The following is a 6,705-nucleotide window of genomic DNA, read 5'->3' on the forward strand; positions in this document are numbered from 1 at the left end:
GCGTGTTAAACTAAGTGCATGACATGCTGCCTCAGTGCAAGATTATCAAGTGCTCTATTTGCTTTTTGTTTGTTCTTCTGAGAATACTGATGTTCCTTTTTAAGTTTGCAGCAAGAAGCCAGGCAGAATAGAATTAGGGAAGGTCCTAAGCAAAAGCTCTGTCATGAAAGAGAGATAGATGGACTTTGCACACAGCTGTTCTATTATTCTAATGAAGGTAAAATGTTAGTCTCTGTGACTCTTTTCACATAACAAGTATGCTGTCAATTTAAAAATTATTTTCAAGTTCCTGCTTCACAAGACCAGTTCAGGATATGGAAGCATGGTCCAGGTGTAAAAGGTAGCATGGGAAGTTTGAAGTTGCTTCTTGAAGAAGGGACAAAGGGATTAGCTATGAGAGATGAGTTGGCTATGACTAATGGTGGTGACCGGAGAAATAATGAGATGAGAGACTAGTTGAAGAAATGTGAGATGCACGTAAGGCTTTGACTGTGATGTCGAAAGATCAGATGTCAGTCCAGGATCTTAAGGAGAGGGTAAAGTGACTTGTGTGGCAGGTACCTTAACTGTACTAACAGTACATTGGATAGTCTGGAGTGATTCCATGGGACTGAGTAGAAAAGCTTGTATTGTCTTATGTCATGGGGGAGGGGGGAAGCTGTCACAGGAATGGACAGGAAAGGGATTTGGGAGATTCAACAGAAGCTATGCACTTGTTTACTCAATGTATTTGGCAAATGCCCCTATGCGGACACCAAGGAACAGGTAACTCTGGTGCATATACACAAAGGGAATGCTACAGAGGTAGAGTGAAGAGGCCCTGATCCAAGGATTTTCCAGGAGGATTGCTGAGGCAGGGAGAAGGTTGTTGGAGTAGTCAGACATGTGCCAACGCAATCGTTAAATGAAGTAGAATTTGTTGAGCTTTTGCAACTGGATGAGACATGAGATTAGTTGATTAATTACAATAGTCAACTGACTCTTACAAACATCCAGCCAAATATTTTCAGTGCTTGTAGTTTTCCTGCTTCTATTTCTCACTTTCCTTTCATTTTTGTACTTTTTTTTCCAAACTAGAAAATGTGCCTCTTGTAAGAATGAAATTCTGTGAAGGTCTTCTGATTAATAAATGACTACTTGAAGTTCTACTAGATATATTTCTTGAAGTTTTATTAGAACTTTTCCCATTTTCCTGGTGTCCGAGTGGTTTAATTGCTCTGATTCTTGCACTCCACCAAGCATGAGACAAATTGTGAAGTGAAACTGAGTCCTTCATGTCCTTGAGCTCCTATTTGCTACATTGGCGCATTTCAGAGTTCCTTTGGTCATTGTTTGTAGAATGGGATCTTCACAGTTTATCCAAGCCATGCTCTCACTTCTGAATTGAGCTCCTCAGAGTTCCAGATGCTTGGTTTCAGAGGGTTTGCCTGTGGTAATTCCTAGTTCTAATCTTCACATCTAATTCCAATTATGTTCCATAAAAAACAAGAGTTATTGATGAAGCCTAGAGAGAAATTCATCCAATGAGTGGTGATGGTTATAGAAATGTCCTTCACTACATCTCATGACTCTCATACAAAGTTTTCCTTTTTTAGCTAAGCAGCATAATTGTACGGTCTAGTTCTCAAACTGAATAGTATTTGTTGCTTACTTCACCGAGTCCCTCTCTGCGACTTATCTTTAATGGATTTTCACTTCTGCCATTGTAATCCTAACCTACTTGTGACCAATTGTTACTGCAGAACTTTTCCCTGTTAAGACTACAAATGGAAAGTAATATTCTCAAATGGTCAATGAACTGGCATGAATAAGGTTTTGTAAGATCTGTTCAATTAGTATCATCCCTCCAGAAGCATAAATGACATCCATGTCACAACTGATCAAAGTCACCCAGATCTCTCTTGCCCTGGGTTTCTCCCATAATTGATGATGAGGGGGATTGTATACTTGATACTTTCTTTTTTTAATTTGAAGGAGCAGATGCGTATATATGCATTACAGTGAAATGGGCATAGCATGAATAATCTACATAGTGAATGTTTTCTTGTAGAAAGAAATTTTAAAGATACACACATCAGACAAAACTCTTTTCTGATTTATGCAACATAAGAACAGCCAAACTGGGTCAAACCAAAGGTCCAGACAGATCAGTATCTGGTCTTCTGACAGTGACTACTTCTGGGTTCTCCAAGGGAATGAACATCAAATGATCCATTATCTGTCATTCGCAGCTTCTGGCATAGGCATCCCTAACCATGCTGGCTAATAGCCATTCCTTCCTGAAATTTCCTGGCTATTTATTGAAGATATACACTTGAGAGAGACATTCCTGTCAGGATCTTTCTGTGCTTTTTACAAGATCCGTTATGAATGCGATGTGTAGATCTGCACTATTCCCAAATTAAAATATGCATAAAGTATCTTGCATACATTGTGTAGGATTTTCTTTATGACTATTGCCCAAAGGCTGGAATTCAAAGCAGGGGTTATACTCATCTCTTCATTAACTGCTTGAATTACTCTGGCATTGTTGCTAATAGACTATAGTACTCAGTGACATTATTCCAAAATTCAATCGAGTCTGCATTCTGCACTTGTTTGCTATAAATCACAATGCTTTGCTTAGTCATAGTTGACTAGTACGGATGTAGGAGTATCTCTGCTGTTATAGTAGTGAGAGTAGGTTACAAAATAGTAAGCAATTAGAGGAATGTCTGTGGTTGTCCATGTATCAGCTTTAAAAACCCAATTCATGGTGAGAGAATCAGCACTTCTCTGTTCTGACCAGCTAACACAGTCAGGTTGGAGGATAATGCACAAGAGTATTTTTTGGGGGGAAGACTTAAAATACAATGTATTTGGAAAAGCTGCGAAGAAGAAATTTTACATTAGCTTCCATCTAGAAGGTTTAGAGCAAGATGCAGGTTGAGCTCTAAGTCAGTCATTTTTTCAGTTATACAAATGCCGTAAGAAATATTTAATATTGGAAGATGAGGATATATGTAGAAATTGTTACTTTTTGGTTACGTCTACTCTGCAGGCTTTTTGTGCAAGAATGGTCGTTCTTGCTCAAACTTGTGGAGCTTCTATACTTCATGCTCATTCCGATGCTGTACTGTAAATTTACTTGTTTAAGAACAGAGGGCTTCTTGCACAAGAGTTATTCCTCTCTCCAAGAGGAATAAGCCCTCTTGTGCAAGAAGGCAGAGTGGATGGCCAACGGGCTTCTTGCGCAAGGAAACCCCTATGGCTAAAATGGTCGTCAGAGCTTTTTTGCACAAGAGCGTCCACACTACCATGAATGCTCTTGCGCAAAAGCACATGGCAGTGTGGACATGCTCTTGCGTAAGACTTTTTGCACAAGAGCTCTGGCATAAAACAGTTCTTGTTCAAGAAGCATGCAGTGTAGATATAGCATAAGTGTATTTCTACAGCTACATTATTGAAGAGCTAGAAACTCAAAAGCACATTTTCAAAATGAGATCTAAAGAGTTTCTACAGAAGCCTAGGTAATGTAGCTACCAGCTGAAGGTGGTGCAGCATTTGTAGTCTGAGGATATGTCTAGACTACATGCCTACCGACATAGTCAATGAAGCAGGGATTTAAATATCCCTTGCTTCATTAGAATAAAAATGGCCACTGTGTTGTCAGCTCAGCTGTTTGTTGGCACAAAGCAGCAGTCAAGATGGGGATTGGTCACCAAGGAAAGCCTTTGTTGACCAATCCTGTAAACCTTGTTTCATGAGGCATAAGGGTTCGGTCGACAAAGGCTTTCCTTGGCGACCGATCCCCATCTTGACTGCCACTTTGTGCTGACAAACAGCTGAGCTGGCACAACGCGGTGGCTATTTTTATTCTAATAAAGCAGGGGATATTTAAATCCCCACTTCATTGACTATGTTGGTATGTCCAATTTACATGCCTCTGTCGGCAGAGGCATGTAGTCTAGACATACCCTGAGAGAGATCCTTTAGTTGAACAGACTTCCCATCCAGATTCCACAGGAAGCTTTGAAAACCTCCACCATAATTTTATTAAAGGTGGTCCTAAACCACAAATGTCAGAGTTAAATCCACATCCAGATTAATTCCAAATTTTAGGCAGCATGGGTCCAAGTTATGACATCAGAAAGCTTGGATTTCAAATATTCCTACTGTTTATGGATTTAGGGATTCAAGAGTTTACTTTGGACCATTTCAATGGTGATAAGAATACCAGTTAAGATACCAGTATAAGAAAAATGATGTGCAGAGGGTTGCATTGGATTTTCAAAACTGTCAGTAACCATTTGTTCATAGACATGCCCTCAGGATGAAATCCTGGCCTATTGATACCAATGCAAGTGATCTCATGGACATAGTAGGGCCGGGATTTCACCTTTCTCCCCCTGACTCCATCTTGAAATACTGTGCTCTAAATTTCGCCAGAAGGATAGATATATAAAAAAATCCTAAAAACTGATCTATATAATGGAATCACACTTCCATGGTAGCAGTTTTAGGATTGGTCATCATACAATGTAAGACTTCAATAGATAATTTTATAATTGCTAGAATTTTCCTATTTTTTTAAATCTACTTAATACAAATGGTAAGATAGTGTAGCAAATTCAGCCTGATCAAATGAAGTGAACCATTTTTGTCTTTCTGCACTATGGATTGCTACAATATCCACAGATACTATAGATTAATCATTGAGTGGAAGCCTGCCAGTCCATATAAATCCCACCAGTATGGGAAAAGCCACTATACGAAAGAGGTAAAAGCCAAAAAGGATTTTAAAAAAATACACCCCTGCTAAGTATTAAAAGAACTGAATAGCTATTAAGTGGCTTAAAAACATCTGTTTGGTCTGCAAATGATTTTCTAATTGGCATGCATGGATCTAGGCCAAGAGCACTGACAAAGGTAGCACAGAACTACAGCTGTTTGATTCATTTAATACAGACAAAAATGGGTGGAGAATGTCATTAAATATATATTCGTTAGAATTGTGTGTGAGAATGGGACCTTTCTGGCTCATTGCTAAATGAAATTAAGTTAAATTGTTGGAAATCAAATTTATATGCACCAAGAATTAATTAATTAATCCTGATTAGTTGTTAAAATGCAATGAAAAGTAACACTAGGAGGGGGAAGATCTTTAAGTTTCTGCTATGTATCTTGGGAAAATGAAAGGGTCCAAACTAAACCTTTGGATCTCTAGATCCATAAACATTAGGAATATTTGAAATCCAAGCTTCCACTATGATCAAAATTTTTCTGTTGTCGGATCTTGGACCCATGCAGTCTAAACTTTGGGATTTAATCTGGATGTGGATTTAACCCTGACACTTGTGGCTTCGGACCACCTTTAATAACGTGCTATGGCCACTGCCTCAGTCCTTCAAACAATGTGACTATGCAGGGTGAAGAGTTTAAGGATGCCCATCTGTGTAAATGGGACAGGGGTGTATATTTGGTAATCTCACAGACGAATAAAATTAGAAAAACATACAGGCAAAACCCAGACACAAGACACCAAAAACACAGATGTATTTTTATTTTTAAAAAGCAGGCATCTCCACCTTGCTAACAGTTCAAGTTACTGGATTTTTGTTAAACATAACTTACAATTATTATTCCCCAGAAGACTAGTTACCAGGTTTATGGATCTCGTGATGTAGAGCAAGAGCTGCACACATTTCATATAGCGTGATTTCATTTGCTAAATTGTGGGTGATTAAGAGAACACCCCTCTAGAATTTTGACTTGGCTTCATAATGATAAAGATGTCAGGTTTTATTATAATCCTGTTCCATTAGTGAAAATCCTGCTCCATTCTCCAGAGGTCCCCAGATGCAATGAAACAGATGCTGTGTGAACAAAAGACAGGACTATGCAGCACTTTTAAGACAAACAAGATTGTTTATTAGGTGATGAGCTTTCGTGGGCCAGACCCACTTCCTGTTGTGTGGGCAGCCCATAAGGAAGGAACACATCCCCTTTCACTTTTGTATGCAGAGGATAGCTGCAGAGCAGGGGTGGGAGAGGCAAACCTGATAGTTTTTTGCAGTAGAGATTAACCAGACACTGCTGCCCATGAAATGGGAAGTTGGGAACTAGTAGTAGCTTCAAGGCTACAAGCAGGTTCCTTGGACTGGGTGGGATACTAAATGACATATTCTACTGAATTCCTTCTCTCCCGCTTCTCATTGTCATGACCCACATGTCTCTAACCTAGATCTTCCTGGCTTTTGAGGTTGGGTGATCATTATGTTCTACCCCTTCTCTAGCAGGTTTATTGGCATCACCTAAAACTAGGACTCTTTGAAGTTCAGCTCAGGTGACTCCACCCCTGTATCCTAATTGGTAGAATCCCACATATCCTGACTGGTCTATATGCTAGCCAGTAGGGATGGCCACCTATTTTCCAATCCTACCATTCATAGAGACCCAGATTACTGTACTGCCACACAAAGTGTGCTATAAGTCAGTGCATTGTCTCTTAGGAATTCCTAGTTCAGCAAAGCACATTGAATGAGGACTTAATAACATGAACTGGATATTTGATCGGTATTACCACAATCAGTCACCCACAATAAATTGTATTATGATGTGTGTTGATTTGGTTTGTTGTGGATTAGGTTACTTGAAGAGAAGTAGAAAGCAGACTGTAAGGTCTTTGGGTCCATCTTTTTCTTCTATGTTTTGTGCAGTCAGTAG

Source organism: Pelodiscus sinensis, chromosome 10, assembly GCF_049634645.1.
Source record: "Pelodiscus sinensis isolate JC-2024 chromosome 10, ASM4963464v1, whole genome shotgun sequence".
NCBI classification, from domain to species: domain Eukaryota; kingdom Metazoa; phylum Chordata; order Testudines; family Trionychidae; genus Pelodiscus; species Pelodiscus sinensis.